The sequence below is a fragment of the Filicampus tigris genome, chromosome 18 (assembly GCF_054856515.1).
Source record: "Filicampus tigris isolate MCC_2025a chromosome 18, RoL_Ftig_1.0, whole genome shotgun sequence".
Classification (NCBI taxonomy): domain Eukaryota; kingdom Metazoa; phylum Chordata; class Actinopteri; order Syngnathiformes; family Syngnathidae; genus Filicampus; species Filicampus tigris.
Genome location: NC_141234.1, coordinates 13,280,001 through 13,300,046, shown reverse-complemented (window position 1 = coordinate 13,300,046; position 20,046 = coordinate 13,280,001). Strand labels below are relative to the sequence as shown.

Here is a 20,046-nt window from a genome sequence, read left to right as displayed (position 1 = left end):
TAAAACCGTTGCTGGCACAATACAACAATTTCTCAGTCACAAAGATAACTGAAAAACTTACCAGCTTTTAGTAAGACAGCTTTTAACAAAACTCAAAAGACTTAATTGCGCAAAAAATCAAATAAATAACATGCCACCTAAACATTGCATGGTTCATAATATAATCAAAGAAGAAAAAATAGTCACATGCAGGCTTCACTTGAATAAACTATTCAATGAGTTCCTAAATTGAAACGACTCAGGAACTTTATTGCCTTGTGCTTAGACAAACTATCTTGTGCATTTGTCAACGAGAAAAAAGTCACTGTTGATCTTTTAATCTCCCTGCATGAGGCAATAACGCCATTTATACTGCGCTGTGTCCGCCTTGACTTTATTCAATGCAGTGAGCCTCGTAAACTCACCATAGTCTCCCAATTGCTTGTTCTTCAAATGTCGGATTAAGTTGGTTGTGTTGAAACTTTTGGCCATGCTCCCGGCGCGAGGTACCTTTTCGTGGCATATACAGTATTACAAGACGCAAATTCCACACACACACAGCAGACAATGCTATGTTCACACCAACTGCGGTGGTCGAAATATTCGATCAAAGCCTTTTCTTGCCGATCAAAACATCCAATCACTCATAGCTCATGCTTGGCTGCCGCGAGACAAAATGGCAAAAAAGTTTATTTGTTTAATACGCAATGTTCTGATCGGCAATAAAAGACTTTGATCGAATGTTCTGATCACATAATTTTTCATGAAAATCGGCCGATCATGATCGGTGCCCGATCGATCGGAGCACCCAAATATATATATATTTTGTATATTGTGTTCACTTTCTTTTGCCTTCAACACCTGTCAATTTTATTGCGAGTGCCATAATTAAGATCAGCAAGTATGTATCTAAGTTTGTGCTTTGCCACATGCTTATCTGATTTAGTAGATATTGTGTTCTTGGTGAACCTAGTTCATCCAGCTGGAATGACTGTTAGCCGCCGCTTATCAGCTTTGGACAGAGGGCTCTCAACATAAATCACCATCATCGCCTGGGAGAAAAAGAAATTGCAAAAATGCAGTTGATAATAATAAAGTATTTGGTGATATAGGCTCGCACAACCATTACAAAACACAGCATCGAGACATAACCAGTGGGGTGCTTGTGTGTGCACGTGCGTGTGCATGTGTTTCGGCACGTGCGTGTTCGTGTGTGTGTGGGTGCGTGCATGTTTGATTGCAGGGTAAAGTATTTGTCCCTCCCAGAATTTCAACCAGCTTCTCATGACGAACAGATGAGGTGGTTCTTTCCCCGCTCATACAGCAGAACAGAGATGGGCAGTCCGTCCCTGGGCCGGAGCGGTCGGGGGTTGACAATGTTTATGGATATGGCCTTGGCAGCAATGTAACGAAAATACAAATAATGTCAACATGACAACCAAAATACATCTCATTGCAAAATGTTTGAAAATGTCAGTAGTTCAAATAGTGTAAACAATACAATGTAAAAACCTTTAACAGTAGAAAAAATAAAATATTTCTACTACAACAACTATTGTTGATTTTTTTGGGCTGAAAAGCCTCTGCCAGAGTACGTTGTTTCTGTATCCGCGGGGGTGTTCTGGCTTGGGGAGCTTGGGCAGAGACTCAGAGAGTAGCAGGAGGTGCTGTGCGAGAGAGGGGGAGGGGTGCTATTTGCGCAGAGAAGCGTCACTTTGAGGAAATTGGTGGAGGAGCGAAGTATCGATCCCAGGACAATAGTATCGATCCGATCCAAGTACTTGCTTAGTATCGATAATATCGATATTTAGATTGATCCGTCCACCCCTAAAAAAGGGTCAAGTGCCCAGCTCTGCAGCCGAACAAACATTTATCACTCTTGCATTACACTGCCATGTCATGGGTTACATATTGAAACACTGGCAACAAAGCTAGGCAACATAATTGCATCTTGAATGTTCTTTTTCTTCTGCCTTCCAACACAGTCATTTGATTAAAAAGAAAAAGGTATTATGCATCTGTTACATGGTAAAAGTCTTGCAAGTTTCTGTTTGGATATTTATAATGATAAGGTGGTTATTGGTAGAAAAGGTAAACATGGTGTTCTAATAATTATTAATAACATAATTATACTAGCATATTTGTTGTTTTATTTTTTTCAAAATGTCTTCACGCCACTATAATACTCTGTTCTATTTTTTATGACATTCAAAAAAGCTATGGATTAATCAAGTTAATTTCAATGTCTTCTTCTCTCGAATTCACACACTGTCATGATCAGTCTCCGATTTTGGTTTTGATTTAGAATTTAGTTTAAAGAAGTCAACCCAAGCATTCCCTTTTCAAGAATATTTTCTATGCAGGCCCACTAGTCAAAAATTCTCATTCGGATAAATATTTGTTTGTGGAATATGAGTCAAGCGGTAAAATCCACCCGTTTTTATCCATCTCTGGGGGCGGCCATTTTGCCACTTGCTGTCGACTGAAAATGACATCACACTTGCTCAGGGCTCAGGTAACGACCAATCACAGCTCACCTGTTTTCTGAAGCTGAACCGTGATTGTTTGTTACCTGAGTCCTGAGTAAGTGTGATGTCATTTTCAGTCGACAGGAAGTGATCAAATGGCCACCCCCTGGGATGAAGAAAAATAGGTGGATTTTGCTGCTTAACTCATATTCCACAAACACAATATTAATCAGAATGCCATGTTTAGACTAATGAAGGTGCATAGAATTATTACTACGTATTACTGCAAAGAATTGTTTGGTGTTGACTTCCCGTTTAATGTTTTCCTTGTGTTCCTTTGTATGTGCCTGTCTCATTAGGTTATTGTGTCCACCTGTGCTCGTCTCCCCAGTCTTCCTCCCACTCGTATCTTGTCCTGGTTGGATCATTTGGCTTGGAGTTCCTGTCAGTTGCCATGTCACCTCCTAGTAAGCATAGCCTGACTATTTGATTCTTTGAGTCTAGTTTTGGGGACTTTAATTAATTTCGTGTAGGGTGAATCAAAGTGCCTTGTTTTCCTTTTATGTTTTTGTAATTAAAACATTTTTTGAGAGAGCACCTGCCTTGCCTCACTGCTTCCCTGCATTTGGATCCTCAACAACATATGTCCATGAGGAATTCAGATTCATGAGAAAACTTCAAATCCCCTCTCAAAAGCCACCTATTCAAACTGGCTTTTCTTTCAATTCTGCTGTGTTATCGTTTATTGCTGTCTCTGTTTTTGTTGTCATTGTTCATCCTTTACTCTGTAAAGCATCTTTGAGTGTTCCAGAAAGTGCTATACAAATCCAATTTTATATTAAAATGATAATGTGCTAATATGAGTGATTTTCAACTTTATGCTAGGCAGGGCAGATTTCAAGGGCCACATTTCTTACTGTACTTGGATGAATATTTAACAATAATATGAACATTTGATATTGCTGTTGAATTGTGGTTCAAGAGAATCTTTTCTTTTACAAATCATGATACAGATATCGACCAAAATGATGGCACCCTTCACTTAATATTTGGTTTCACAACCTTTTGAGGCAACTACTGTAATCAAATGATTTTTGGAAATTTCAATGAGATTTCTGCACCTCTCGGCAGGTATTTTGGTCCACTAAGCAAAGCAAATTGCTCCAGTTGTTTCACATTTGAAGGATGATTCAGCATCTTCCACAGAAAAAGTCGTAACCGACTTGAGTGGGCAAATGCTCACATTCGACGGCGTCTGGCACGTTGGAGAGGTGTTCTCTTCATGGATGAATCCCGGTTTACACTGTTCAGGGCAGATGGCGGACAGCGTGTGTGGCATGTGGTTTTCTGAGTGCCCAGACCCACTCCCCCAAATAAAACAAAACTGCACCTTTCAGAGTGGAATTTCACTGTGGGCAGTCTAAGGCACACCTGTGCACTAATCATGGTGTCTAATCAGCATCTTGATATGGCACATCTGTGAGGTGGGATGGATTATCTCGGCAAAGGTGAAATGCTCAAAACCACAGATTTAGACTGATTTGTGAACAATATTTCGAGAGAAATGGTGATATTCTGTATGTAGAAATAGTTTTAGACCTTTTGAGTTCATCTCACAAAAAATGGGAGCAAAAACAAAAATATTGCGTTTATGTATTTGTTGAATGTACTAATCGGAGGAAGATCAACTTTTGTATGTACACAAATTGGGCCTTTCTGGTCACAAACAACAACGATTTTAAAGGTATAAAAAGCCGACTGTCTGCATATGAGGACATCGATGTTCTGTTCATCGAGCTGTCCAAAACTTGAGATCATATCACGTGATGTTACAAAAAAGGTCTAACTAAAGTTTAGCAATTATACTTTTTAGGCCTTACTTATCCCAAAGCCAGGAGAAATAAAAATAAATAAATAAAAAACACACCAAATAAAAGCTCGGGTCTCAAGAGGTTAAAATCCAGTTTAGTCAAAAACTTTGTGGTGGCGTGAATTCATCTGATTGATTATTTTCGGAACGCAAGATTAATCCGAAAACTGTGTTTAGGCTATCAGAGCATATAGACCATAATAAAAAGAAAATGTTTGACTTGACTTGACGTCAATGCATTTTTTTCTCCTTGCATTACTTTTAATTTTATACTTTAAGTAGTTTTAAAACCCTTACTTTTACAGTTTTACTTAAGTAAAAAAGCTGGAATTGATACTTCAACCTCTACAAAAGTATTTTAAAATCCCAGTATCTGAGGAATGAACATCAATACTTTTGGCACCTCTGTTGTCACCACTGTGAAAGTGGCGAATAGATTCTTCACCCGGTGAACAAGCCAGACAGCTACAAGCATTGTCCAACTTATCTTGACATTGTTCAGGTTTTCTTGTCTTGTTTTTTCTTTTTTTTGTTGAAAACTCTGCCTTGAGTATGAATTTTCAGTCATGGACAGTCGGCCGCTTGCAATGAATCCCACTTGAGTAGCTCAGACCCAAACAGAGGATAGAAAGGTGCTGACATCCCCCGGCGCCTGCGAGAATGCCCAGTTTATTGAATCTGAAATCTGATTGGTTTGGATTCTTAAAAAAAAAAAAAAAAAAAGTATTATTCAATTGTACAGGGCCAGCAATCTTGCATCTGAAGGCCTTGGAAAATGTATGCTGATAAAGCAACACAATGAATCAGAAATAGGATTACAATTTTAATTTTAATAAATTTAAAAAACGAATTCAGCTAAAATACACAACAAACAGTCAAACTTAACATTTAAAAAATGATGATGAAATATTTGATAGTGCAAGAAACACTAACACCGAACATGTCAGTCTATATGTGCAAATTATATTAATGAGAAAAAGTGCAGTTATATACAGTACATCAAGTCTGGTGTGTAGTATCAACCTTTTGATGACAAGCTGTGTTGCCTAATTGAAAGTGATTTAATGATGCCCTTGGAGTCCTTTTATTGATTCAATGAAGCTGGCTCAGAATATTCACTTGTGTTCCAGTCTCTCACAAGTGACACATCATTAAGTATTATGATTGCACTTTTATGCAATTATGATTGCACTTTTATGCAATCATAATACTCATTCACTCTTCTAACAGCCTTTTCCACACCAAGCACAAATGGCAGGGACCTCATGTATTCCTGGCAGGTACATTGTACAGTATTTGCATGAAATGCCTTCAAACACAAATGTGAACATCAAATAGTGCTCCGGCTATAGTCATATTCATTTTCTCCTGATTATGTCTTTGTCATGTCCGTGATTCCTCACAGACAACACACTGGGCCCACTCATTACAGAATACATCATAAACAATTTACACGCCATTAGTTTTGATCACATTTTTTTTTTATGTCTTCGGCATAGTGAGTGCCAGGGTTATGTCCTCCATTTAGAAGTCCCATCAATACCAGAGAAGGTGTTTTTTTTTGCATTGTGTGATTGTCATAGCTCAGTGAAAAACAAATTAAATTAAGAAAAATATTTTATTTTTAATCATTTTTAAACTGAAACAGGCGGTCAGTCATACAGGCAGAAAGATCAGATGGATGGATGGATAGGTTGAATGTGTTATTCATTAAGCTTTCAGTCAAACAGTTATTTCAGGAATACTTCAATAAAATAAAGTCAAATTTCAGTATCTGAAATTAAATTAGTAAAAAGATTTTTTTTTTTCCAACGAGTTTGTTGCACACATGTCCATTCAGTCAAGCTTACACAAAAGTTGCAATTACAATTTCTTTTGTTTATGCCTGAGTCATATATTTATCTAGTGCTTGAAGTTTAAACATACAATTATTTAAAAAACTATAATAATTTGGGTTGTGGGAGCATGCCAATATGCTAACAATAACAATGACAGTCTTCAAAAAGTCAGAGCTTTTGATGACATTTCCACCTTGAAAATCACCACCGCCAAACACTGAATATACCTACTTCACAAGCACACGTTATCACACATTTAAAGAATGAGGTTAATGAGATAGGTTAACGTCCATTAAACCGCACATTTTCAGATAATATTTTGTAATTATTCCACAAGTTGACACCTCGTACAGAGCCACACGTTGGCTTTATGGTTGTTCTTATTTTGTTTTTTTTTGTTTTCAAGATTGTAACAACTGTCTTTTTTCAAACGGCTTATGAATACTTTGGAAACATAAATTATGTACTTTGTACATTATTTTTGCCGTTTTAAATCTGACTAAGTTATAGTATTACAGAGCATTTACAACAAATTGGTAAATAATGCATCTGTTGGTTCTATAGATTAAAATCAGTTGAGAATTCTTACAGCTCTTTTCTTTAACATATGAAAAGGGTATTGCGCCATATGGCAATAATGTACAGTAAGTCATACTGTATATGGAAGTAATAGTGATAAGTTAAGTGAATAAAATAATTTCTTGTTCAGGACATCCTTGGTTTTTACAGAGGATAGCTATAAATGTGACATATTGTTTTCTACATTGTCTATATGTAGCCAAGTAAATATTTTGTTTTATGATATTTTGCGTTTTCTCCGGGAACTCTGGTTTCCTCCCACATTCCAAAAACCTGCATGGTAAGTTGATTGGACTCCCTAAATTGCCCCTAGGTGTGATTGTGAGTGCGGATGTTTGTCTCTGTGTGCCCTGTGATTGGCTGGCAACCAGTTCAGGGTGTCCCCCGCCTACTGCCCGAAGACAGCTGGGATAGGCTCCAGCACGCCCCGCGAACCTTGTGAGGATAAGCGGTATCGAAAAGGGATGGATGGCTGGCTGGATATTTTGCTAGGGGGGAACGATGGTCGACTGGTTAGCATGTCATTCTCACAGTTCAGAGTACGTGGGTTCGATCCCGGCCCCGGCCTTCCTGTGTGGAGTTTGTATGTTCTCCCCGTGCCTGCGTGGGTTTCCTCCGGGTACTCTGGTTTCCTCCCACATTCCAAAAACATGCATGGTAGGTTAAGTGATGACTCTAAATTGTCCCTAGGTGTGATTGTGAGTGTGTGTGGTTGTTTGTTTCTGTATGCCCTGCGATTGGCTGGCAACCAATTCAGGGTGTCCCCCGCCTACTGCCCGAAGACAGCTGGGATAGGCTCCAGCACGCCCGCGACCCTTTTGAGGATAAGCGGTATGGATAACGGATGGATGGATGTATTCATGTGGGTTGTTAGATCACAGAAATGGTCTCAGTATAGAGAAGGGTTGGTTAAGATGTTTTCAGTATGACCAAATATCGACAGGGTAACAGTTATTCCGTCATCAGTATGGGATTGTGTATAAGGCACTTTCTTTGGCAAGTGGATGTTAGGAGTCTGGCCAGCTTCTTTGATTCACTTTCCCTATTAGTTGGGAGAGAATTATGTTGCTTGTAGGACTGTACAATTTGTGATATAAGTGGTTCATGTTACCCACCGGTCAGCTATTTATCTATTATTGTACTGTTTTGAGAAATTCAGAGGGGAGTATGTAGCCGAGTAAATATTTTGTTTTCTGATATTTTGCTATTTTAATTTTGTGAACATTCTCAAAATGTGTCATATTCTGTTTGAACAATTTAAGGGTTATTTTACTATTTGGTCTGACTTAACAAATAGACGGATGGCGATTGACGGACCCGCAAATGTTAATAAAATGCCCACCACCTCTTGTAGAAAATTTGTCAAATTATATTCACCACGTCATATCTCATACTTAGTGTCACAGTCCAGTTCCACACAACACTGCAAATTCTACAAATTCAACCCAAATAATAAACATCATTCAGGCACTGTCAACAAGGTATTGACAATTAAAAAAAAAAAAAGATTATAATCGTCCTGCAAAGTGTCAATCATGCAAAGTGAGAAGTTATGTTTGAAGTACACTCACATTTGGAGGATTATTTGACCCTCAGTGTCATTTAATTATCTTTGTGAAATACAATGTTGGATACAGAAAGATAATACTGTCTTTGTGTATCTAATGAAATTCAGGAATTATCAGTTACCAAATGAGAAATATTACTCACACTTTAACGAGGAAATCCAATGCTAAAAATGCTGACCATGCAAGACCAAAACGGAAATCGTTTAGGACATAATGAACATAATCTGTGGCACAAAGACATTTGCTCAGCATGGTTTCATGACAAAATAAAAGCTCGTGTTCAGAATGATCCACTCATTTTAGTGATTTTTCTATGGATTGACAGGAAGTACATAAATTGGGAAAAAGACCCCCACTTCAATTTTCTCTCTAATTAAACTGAGATGTGGATGAAATTGCAAGACAATTAACTCTGTGTGTGTGTGTGTGTGTGTGTGTGTGCGTGTGTTTTATCTTGGTTGCACAGTCTGAAGGAGTTTCATTGGTGGACTGCCTGCATTGCCAGCAACAATCTTTCCCTCTAGCTTTTCACAGCCCGTGTTTATCTAATTTTTCAATTAACCTCCACGATTTAACTCTCCTCATAAAGCCAGGCGCATGCTTGCTCGAAAGAACAAATGAAATGGTCTTTTTTTCTCTCTATTCATCCTGTCATGTTTTATCTTTCCTTTTTCTATCCCCGTTGTCTATCCTTCTAACTCTCCTTTCTCTTGGCTGCGTTGTTCCTCCAGCCGAGGATGCTGGGCTTCACAACGTTGCGGGGTTTTAGCAGGCATGAGGCTGTATGTGTCAGATTAAAGAGGGGGAAATCTGTAGCATGCAGGGAGAGCTTTGTAGATATGGCAATTTAATGATAACTTCCTCTTTTCTGCAAGACTCCCTCCCCTTCCTCTCTCTCTCTCTTCCATTCCCATCCCTTCCATTTGAGCTGCTGCTGCAGTTGGTGAAGCGCCAGGACATCTTTTTCCCTGATCTAGTCTGCCCTGCAAGCTATCAGAAGGGGAGCATTGTGTGTTTGTTTCAGTGTCTGACTTTGCTTTCTTTGTAAAATTTTGTAGGAGGAACCTTAATTAAAAGTCACTGTTTGACAAGACATCAAATGATAACGTTAAATTGGAACATGTATTGCTTACGCACCTGATACATGTGTCAGTGCTTTTTAATTCCCTCTATTGATTTTCAACACACCAAAAATATGATACAAAAAGATGAACAAACCTGTGACTTGAATTTTAGGGCTGTTCAACTTCAACCTAAGTAACAATCACTTGCATGCTTGATAATGCAAAGTACTTAGTGTTTAGAGTAAAAATAATTTGTTTTATAGTTAAGCTCATTTGCAACAGTAAGTAGAAAACACTCGCATTCAAGCCTGATTTATTCCACACCCGGGTCAGTAGGTAGCGGTAATGGTCGTTGTAAAGGTGACCAACCGCCGTTAAACTGTACAACGAAGAGGGAAAACATTCTCCCGCTCTGTTAAGAATTGTTGAGGGAGGTATTGTAATGGATGATGTCCAGAACTTTTTTTTTTTTCATTAAATACAGTGTTATAAGGAGAGGAAAACGTTTTCTTGGGTACTTTTAAAACAACCTTTTAAAATATTTTTGTGTATTACTATTTTGGAATATTGAAGTGCACTTGTCAGCATATTGGTTCTTGTGGTTTATAAATAGTTATTATAGTTTTAAAGCTGTTTACTGTATTATTTGTACAATATAAAAGAAAGGTTTGTGGATGCCATTAAAGCCAATCTTTAAAAAAAAAAAGTTGAAATGGAAGATAAATAAAAAACAATTTAGATTTGGACTTTCAATTGTGTTATCTTGATTTATTATGTCTACCGTAATTGTAATTTTGATTGTTTTATTGAATTGGAGCCTGCTTTTCATTCTAGTCAAGTGAAGTAATATGAGTTAGTGAAATTTAGATAAATATGTTATATGAGGGGGTGTCATAGCTCAGTGGTAGAGTGGTCATTTCCCAACCCAGAGGTTGTGGGTTCAATCCCCAGCCGCTGTGACCATGTCGAAGGATCCTTGAGCAAGATACAGAACCTCCTGATGCTGTGTCATAATGAGGTAACATTATGAAGCGCTTTGAGTACCAAAGGTAGAAAAGCACTACAAGTGACAGCCCATTTACCGTTTACCAACAGAACTGAGTAAATTTAGTAGATTAAAATAGTAATTCTGAGTAGTCTTTACTAAATCAAGAGTATTCTAAAGTTAAAGATCACCCTACTTGATTGTTTTAGTTGCTTAAACTTATTTGTAAGTGTATTCTACAACCAAAGTTGGAGTTCGTACAACTAAAATTCCCGAGTTTTCTTTACTTGTTTTTCTAAGTGCAACCAGTTTGCATGCTATTTTTTAAAGTATTGATAACTAATTGGATTTTACAGTGTAGATGTATCATTAAACCCCTATTTCACACACATTTCAGTTGTGTTGTGAGAACGTTTCAATAATGTGTATGAAAGCATTGCAGTAGTATTCATGAGCGCAATTCAGTTATGTTTACGAGAGGGTTTCAGTCATTTGTATGAGTGTATTAGAGTTGTCTCTTGTATTACAAGAGAGTTTCAGCTACACACAGAACTCAAGCGGTCGATTCAAGCTACCAGCCGCTATAGAGAACTAGTGACCCCTCCGTGAGCCGTCACCTTACTGTGGTGGAGTGGTCTGTGTGTCCCAATCATCCTAGAAACTAATTTGTCTGGGGCTTTATGCCCCTGGCAGGGTCACCCATGGCAAACAGGTCCAAGGTGAGGGATGTGACAAAGATGGGCTCAGTTTTCCCTTGCCCGGTGACACGCATCCGGGGCCCTCCTCTGGGTTGGCATACCGGAGTGGTGGTCCCTCTTTTTAAGAAGGGGGACCGGAGGGTGTGTTCCAACTAGAGAGATCACACTCCTCAGCCTCCCTGGTAAGGTCTAATAAGGGGTCAGCAGAGGAGGGTCCGTCAGGAAGTAAAATCTCAGATTCTTGAGGAGCAGTGTGGCTTTTGTCCCGACCGTGGAATGGTGGACCAGCTCTAAACCCTTAAAAGGGTCCTCGAGGGTGCATGGGAGCTCGCCCAAACAATCTACATGTGTCTTGTGGACTTGGAGAAGGCGTTCGACCGTGTCTCTCTGTGAGTTTTGTGAGGGATACTTCGGCAGTATGGGATAGCAAACCCCCTGATACAGTGATTCGGTCCGTGAACCACTGATGTCAGGGTTTGGTTCACACTACCGGCAGTAAACCTAATTCGTTTCCAGCGTGGGTTGGACTCTGCCAAGGCTGCCCTTTGTCACTGATTCTGTTCATAACTTTTATGAACAGAATATCTAGACACCGCTGAGGCGTAGAAGGGTTCCAGTCAGTTTTGGTGGCCTCAGTATTGCACCTCTGCTTTTTGCAGATGCGGTACTGTTGGCTTCTTCAAGCCGCGATCTCAATCGCTCAATGGAGCGGTCCCCAGCCAAGTGTTAAGTGGTTGAGATGAAAATTAGCGGCTCCAAATCTGAGACCGTGGTCCTCGGATGGAAATGACTGGAGTTCCCTCTGCGAGTCGGGGATGCTATCCTGCCCCAAGTGGAGAAGTTCAAGTATCCTTGAGTCTTGTTCACGAGCGAAGGTAGGATGGAGCGAGAGATCAACAGGGGGATCAGTGAAGCATCTGCTGTATTGCGGACTCTGTATTGGTCTGTCGTGGTGAAGAAGGAGCTGAGCTGAAAAGGCGAAGCACTCTATTTACTGGTCGATCTACATTCCTACCCTCACCTATGGTCACAAGCTGTGGGTAGTGACCGAAAGAATGAGATCCCAGTACAAGCACACAAAATTAGTTTCCTCAACAAGGTGTCCAAGCCTTCCCTTAGAGATAGGGTGGGGTGAGAAACTCAGTCACCTGGGAGGGACTCAGGGTCGAGGCGCTGCTCCTCCACGATGAGAGGAGCCCGATGAGGTGGCTCGGGCATCTGATTAGGATGCCTCCTGGACACCTCCCTGGTGAGGTGTTCCAGGCATGTCCTACCAGCAGGAGGCCCCGGGGATGACCTAGGACATGCCGGAGAAACAATGTCTCCTGGCTGGCCTGGGAACACCTTGAGATCCCCCGGAAGAGTTGGAAGAAGTGGTTGGGGCGAGGGAAGTCTGGGCTTCCGTGCTAAAGCTACTGCCCCTGCCACCCAACCCTGGATAAGTGGTAGAGAATGGATGGAACCAGTGACACAATTTAGGAATACTTTACATTATAAGGCATGTTCACAAAGCTGGATTCTGAACTCCTGATTTTTTTTTGTCCGTATAATTTTCTTTAATTAGCTGTATTAGCAGCACTAAGGAATGACAATATGAACAAAGGAGCAGGGAGTATCTGCAGTACCAGTGATAATTTTAGGATTGCTGGGATTAAATGATGAGGTACTTGTGCACTAAAGGTGTCAAAATAAACCACATAAACTAACAGTAAACTTTACTAACACTATGTCCACAGAGAGATCACTCTGTGTTCTTCCACAGTCACTTTATGCTGTCCATTTATGTAAAAACAAACAATATATAAAACAGTATACAGCTAAGGTCCAAAACACAAGTCAGTTACCCTGTAATTAATCACTACTAATGAGAAAGGAGGCCGCGGACATACACAGCAAATCAAAATGAATTAATCGCCAGAGAACATATAGTGGCGCAGTAATTGCAATACTTGTTTCGGTGTCTCAGGGGTGCCATTCCCCTTTCACATTAGAAAGCCAGTTTGAAAATCAAATACAATACCATCTTGGGGCTTGCGGTGCTTCTGACAAGGCTGATTGAATGAATGTATTACCCAGTGCCTAACATTGTTTGCTGAAGTACCCCCTCCTTTTCCCTTCCACCACAGGGGGAATGTTTATCAGCATTGCAGTTGTGTGGTTATGGATGATCCTGACACAATGCAGTAAAGGTTGTCCCAACCACAGGCGCACCGGTGCTGCTTATTTCAGCAGAAAAAAAAAACATCAACAGTAGAGAGCAAGCATTTAGCAAGCATAAGCACAGAACTTGGTGGATGCGATGTCAACATACCACCACCCATAGATCAATCTGACCCTAAAAGATAAATCCAGGGTTTTATGTTTGTTAACAGTGAACAGGCCCTGCTTGCGTTCAGCAAGTCTGAGACTGTGGTGAAAATTGCTACCGGAATTACATGAGGGCTGCCTTTTAAAATGTTGTGGTAGTGTTCATTTCATCATTTGCCTTATCAACACATCCTCCTATAATTGTACAGGCAATGTTTTACGTAAGATTTTAAACTAAGTGTATTAAGTGGAAATATGAATCTGCATTCTTTATTTGCCATGACATGCCTCGGCATGGCAGACAATAACTGTAAAAAATGGGCAGCCACCCTATATATTTTACAGCGCTCACTTTCCATATAGAGATGTACATTGAATTTTGGCCCCAACAAATTTTTTGACACCTCAAATATACAGGCACAGAGTGCAGCAAGTCAACATTATGAGGAGCAACACATGGTAATGTAGTAGAAATTTGTAGGGAAATCAAGATGATTGCAAGGCCAAATACAACAGTCCCGATGTGCAAACATTTAAACCAGAGATGGGCAACTTAAATCCTGGAGGAGGCCACAAGTTTTCACCAGTGCTACGGGGGGGTCACATAGTAACAAACACTTAAGCAGATATGTGACAAAAATGCAATTTTCAAGATGGAGAAAATACATAAATACGTAATAAATATGTGCTCTTAGTATATTGAATTTTTCAAAATACATTTCTCAATGCACGTATAAAATACACACTATCTTAACCCAACAACAAACTGAATCGCGCAAAAAATAACCACATACTTTACTATGATTTTTCTCCTTCCAGTGCAAAGGGCTCTCTTGCATTAAAAAATACCATTTACACCTAGTGTAAAACTGCTGATTAGCAAATCAAACATAAAGTGCAAAAATTAAAATTTTGTTAATTTTTTTTCCCACAAAAATCAACTCAATCAAAATGTATTATATTTGTCCTGCAAATCATTCCAAATCTGCAAAAAATATAAGGCCTACTGACGTTCTAGTGTAGGGCAGTAAAAAAACAGGTGTAAGCACAAATAAGTCTGCCATTTAGTGGTGAATGGTGATATTATAATTTAAATACAACTATATTGAAAATTAATCAAGGGGATGCAAAGCCAGTCACCCGTCCCTTGATTTAAACTGAATAAACAAAGTGAGCCCAACACAGTCAAACCAGTATGCCAAAATTTGTTTTTGTCAGGATAGTAAACACTCACTGCCTTTTGGTTGGCAACGAAAACACTGCAAAACTGTGTGCACCCACAGAAGGTGTAGTTTGCTACATCGCCAAAGAAATATTGCCATCTAATACAGTTGGAAAGTCAGTATTTCAAGAAATGCTGCAAACGTTTAACAAATAAGTCAAAAAGCTTGTGAGAAAGTACATGGCAAAAATGGCAATCCCACAACTTTATGACATCAAAGACATTGTATATGAATCTGGCCTGTCAAGAAATCTGCTTGAATGGAAGTGTTAATGGCGTTACTCTGCAGTTTTTGTTGGCAAAAGTCCTAACTGGACTGACAGTGTTACCTGTTAAGGAATGAACAATATGCCTCTGTGCCTAAATGTTAAATATTTATTGAAGAGCAATTTTGTTTGTTGAGACTTGCATATGTCATTTTGTGTATTGTTTTGGTTGTGTGGTGATTTTTTTTCAACCCAATAGAGACATGGTCTATTTTATTGTTTTCATTGTGCCTTTTATTAATTTGCAATTTTTGCTCACAGAGACTTCACACTACAGCTCAATTAAGATTTTTCTTTTTTTTTTGCCCGACATGCATCTGATGTTTTCATGCAGTGTGAACAGCAAAATTGAGATGTTTTTTTTTAACTTACTAAGACAGACAGACAAAGGAACACAAGGAAAAACATGAAACTAAAGTCAAAAACCAAACTCATAGACAGACCATGACAACGTCATCTTTAATAAACATCTCCATTAAATGTGGAGAATGAGGAGCGTCACCTCAGAGCCCCGATTGATATGTACTTCCTCCTGCCTCGTTACTTTGGCGATATGAGATCAGATAATGAGCCCCTACACAAGGGACCATATTTACTTCCGTAAACACTGCTGTAAAAATGTGCCAATTACGATGGTAAAAACATACTTGCAATATGTAAAACTTTATTGCATTTGAAAGGTTGTACTTCCGTGATTATGCTGTATTATTAATTTCTAAATACTGAATTTGTTCTCAAATAAATGTAGACAATAATGTTGTTTATCTGCAATAATTTGTGGGACAATATATCATCCAGAAAAATGTCTTATTGCCACAGGCCTAACTGCTATTAACAATAAATTGATTTTATATAGAGCTTTTCTAGATACGCAAAGACACCATCTATTTACAACTAAAATATGAGCAAAACTTTCCCGGTGAATAAAGATAATTCCATTTCAAGAGCATCATTGGTTTCCTCCACTTTCTGCTCTGTCACGGTCCGATCTGTGAACAACATTAATAATCTTCAAGGAGTGAAAGCGTTCTCCATATGGCTCTTATCGTTTTGGTTCTGAATGTGGAGATGTGCTGGGGTGAATCTATTCTAATGGAGTACAGGGCAGCCTGAAAAATCTTGAGCTACTTGGAATAGAAAGCTCTGATGTAGCAGCATTTCATAAAACTAAAGACAAACTATTATTGTTCAATGGTTTGCTTTTAGTGTGTTAACTTAAATTACAGTTGATGAATTTCAAAGTGGCCCTCGCAGCCTTTGAGTTTTCTCGAAACGGGCCTCTGAGAAAAAAAAATTGGACACAAGTGACTCAATAATCGGGCCGATTTTGAGCCTGATTCTTGACTTCCAATCAAAGTCATCAAAGTGGATTGACGGATGCTTCTAAAACATTATCATGACCAATTTTTCTGTGGTGTAGGGTCTGTTAAAAAAATACAGTAAATATTACGGGCCGTACGAACCTTCCTTTTCAAATGTAAACTAAGGGTTTGCTTACAAGTCTGAAAAAAACGGCCTGAACAAATCAGGGTGTCTATAATCTGGAAAAGGCATCAACCAGTACATTTTCAGAGCCCCTTGAAATAACTAGCTATGAGCAATAGATAGCACATCAGCCACTGGTTGTGCATTCTTTACAAGAACACAATGTGGGTTGTGATCTGTAAATGCGACGGGCAAAGAGCTTCAGCCAAGGTATACTGCATAGTGTAGCAGTGTGAGCACCAGAGACTTTTTCAAGTTTCTTTTTCACTTGTGCGATTGGAGAGACTGGGAATAACTGTAACATTTTTGACATTTGTGTTTCTAACTTTGCGCTGATTTGAACTAGGGTGTTCAAACTGATATGCAAACTAGCTTATCGTCACTGTCCTGTGAAAACACAATTTTTGTCCATTTTTTTTTCATTTTTCTTTTTTTACAGACATTGCTTTAATGTGAAAATGTAGAAAAATCCCAAATTGGACATGCAGTACGTGTTTTTCACAGGACAGCAACGTTATGTCCACTAATGATGGCATGGAAATCGCATGCGCAACTCAAAACAGAAAATGCATGACGTAAACTCAAGTACCAGGAGTGAAATGTTACAGCACAACTAACCTCAGGATCTGGGTCACTTGTAACATACCTTCGGGTGAACTGTCACATTATAAAATAAAGGCCATGATAATTACTAAATATATTGAACTCTTTTCGTTCAAAATATTGAAACTAAATTGCTGTGGTTCTGCATAGTATAGGGTTTGAAATAAACTAACGTATCGCTGGCATCGGGCCAAAACCTTGTACCTCCAAAATAGTCACTTTTGAGGAATAAAAATGGCAGGTTTGTCCAACCATTAGCATTGCATTGTGAAAGAGAGCAAGCTATTTTCAACCCTTTAGATTAGCCAATAATGTGTAAAAATAACACTCGACGGACCAATAGTGGTTAGATTTAAAAAAAATATGAAATTCACCCCAAAAAAACTGTGATTTATGAGATTTTGACCCAACGCCAGCGATATGAATCTTTATAAGAATACAATTGTTCAAAAGGTGCCACTGGGCACTAGCAAACAAAGTTTTTATTATCCATTTCACCTTCTCAAAAACTCAAAATACTGCCATACTCCCATGAGTCACCCTGAAAAGTGTGTCAGTTATTTCTGTTTCGTCTTCCTTTTTGTTAAGGGGTGTTTCTGTTGACTGCCTTTTGATAAGGGTCAAACAATTGTTGGGCTGAAGTTCAGCCAGGTCAGTGTTTCTTCAGTAGAGACTTTTTTTTTTTTTTTTTTTTTTTTTGAGTGGCAAGTCCCAAGTCACTGTGGGAAAAAAAATCAAGCAAGTCAATTTGAGTCGCCACCAAATTTCAAGTCAGGTCATTACTTGATGTCATAAAAGCTTACTCAGTAAAACGGATGTTGGAGTGATAATATATTTTTTTCACTGATCCTACTACAAAAAAGTACATTATCTCCAAAAAATTTAATGAACATTTATATCTTTAAAGAGTAAATGAAAAACAAGTAACTTACAAATTGAACGTCGACACAAATTATTTAGAAGAATACATGTTATTTTTTCATACTAGCGTTTATATGAGCAGCATACTGTTAAGAACTGTTCATTTACTGTTTCGTGGGTGGTGCTCGCAGAAACCAGCTTCAGAACGACGTCAAAAAAGGTGTGTGGCAGACACATAAGAAGAGGCGGTGTTTTGGTGAACCAGGCGTCTTACTTCTGGGTTAAAAAAGTAGCCACCAAAAAAACTCATATTTCACAAGAAATATGATCACCATTGTGCCAAAGGTAATATCATGCCTACTGGGGGTGGAATGCTATCTTTCAGACAAGTCAAGCCGAGGATATTGTAGCACAGACCCTAACTGCTCTGCGCATTAGTGTGTCAGCCCACACAACAACAGCCAGCATTTTCTAATATACCATGCCTTAAAGTGGAAGTCAACCCAAACATATTTTTGTCACAAATATGTTGTATGCAAGCCCACTAGGTGAAACAGGGCATTCAGGTAAATATTGCGTTTGTGGGAGAAGAGTTAATCCACCCCTTTTTAGCCATCTCTGGGGGCGGCCATTTTGTGATATATGTTGACTGAAAAGGACATCGCAGTTGCTCAGGGCTCAGGTAACGACCAATCACAGCTCACCTGTTTTCTGAAGCTGAGCCATGATTGGTTGTTATCTGAGCCCTGAGCATTTGTCATTTTCAGTCGACAGAAATGACAAAATGCCCGCCCCCTGAGATGGTTAAAAACAGGTGGATTTTGCTGCTTTACTCATATTCTACAAATGCATTACAGGATTAATCAGAATGCCGTGTTTCAACTAGTGGGCCTGCATAGACATATTCTTGAAAAAAATATGTTTGGGTTGGCTGCCGCCTTAAGCAGGTTCACTTATGAGTCAAATGTCTTTTAAAAAGTTCAAGCTTAAATTTCAGTCAAATTACCCCCCCCCTTTTTTTTTTAAATAGTCAAATTTGATTTACCAGCAAACTTAAAACTTGCACACATAGGATGAGCTTTAACATGGTAAAGCCTCTTCAGGATAAACTGACAATAGCAGGAAAATGTCTTCATTTTAGATTTGTGGTTGACTTTGAAGACTCATGCCTCATGGACACTGAGACATGATTAGCATACATTTCCAGCATAGAGAATGAATCAGAGCTGGGGGACGGTGGGGTATATACATACTTCCCAGGGAGAAGTCCCATTAGTGGGACGACAGAAAGGCTGATTTATGTATTCTCTTGGCATCAACCGACAGGGACATTAGTGTTACAGATGGGGACAGGTGACGTTGTCAGTACCATCAGTCTGCAGGTGATGGAGTGCCAAAACCATGTGAGAGGAGCAAGCAGAGAGGATTAGCAATTGGAGAAGTGAAAAAGAAAACCATTTTTCTGGTGCTATTCACTTGCTTTCAGACCACCCAGTGGATGATGACCTAAACAGCATTAGAGAAAACGCTTCTGCAGTTGAACAAATGACAATTCAATAAGTTGGAAAGTTGAAGAATGTATTAAGTTACAAATAAAATAAAATAAAATAAGTGCCAGCCAAAATGACAAAATCTGAAGCATTTGCACGAGAAAGCAGAAGGAAGTGTACATGTGCAAAATTTTGAAATAATACTTGAGGATTTTCTGGTTTTATGGATGACTGTCTATCTGAGTGTCTCCAATACAAATGATTGTCATAGATTTAATACCAAGGAAGAAAAACACAGAGAGGATGAAGGGAGGGGTGAGGGTAACGTAGGGGGAAGGGTTGTATGCAGACAATGTGTGTAATGGAAGGGTGGGGAGAGAGACAGAGGGAGGGAAAGGAAGAATCAAACGGCTCAATTGGGCCCAAATATCCAAGGTTAATTTTGTGAGAAAGCTGCAGTGGCCAGATAAGACCATCCCTGCAAATGAGTTCTGCCTGCCTGGATTACTGTTAAATTTATGCAGCTTTCCTTATCCTTTAACAAGCTCCTCTGAAGTGGCATAATTAACTTGCGCACATAAAATGTGCATATTTTCTGCTTGGCGGTAACATTTTTTATTTTACTGCTTTGATTTTTTTTGATCCTATTCATTAAGATACTTTTTAGTTTAGAGATTTGCCATTGTAATGACACAAGATGAGTCTTCTACTACTTAATAATTCTAATTACATCATGCCTAAGTCACTACAGCTTTTATTTTTT

The 20,046-nt window shown here is 39.0% G+C and overlaps 1 long non-coding RNA gene across 1 annotated transcript in view; it reads left to right on the top strand.

Moving 5' to 3' along the window:
• The window catches only part of LOC147132618 (uncharacterized), a 385,135-nt gene that overhangs the window by 253,585 nt on the left and 111,504 nt on the right, over nucleotides 1-20,046 (top strand). The gene's annotated exons all lie outside the window — the stretch shown is intronic.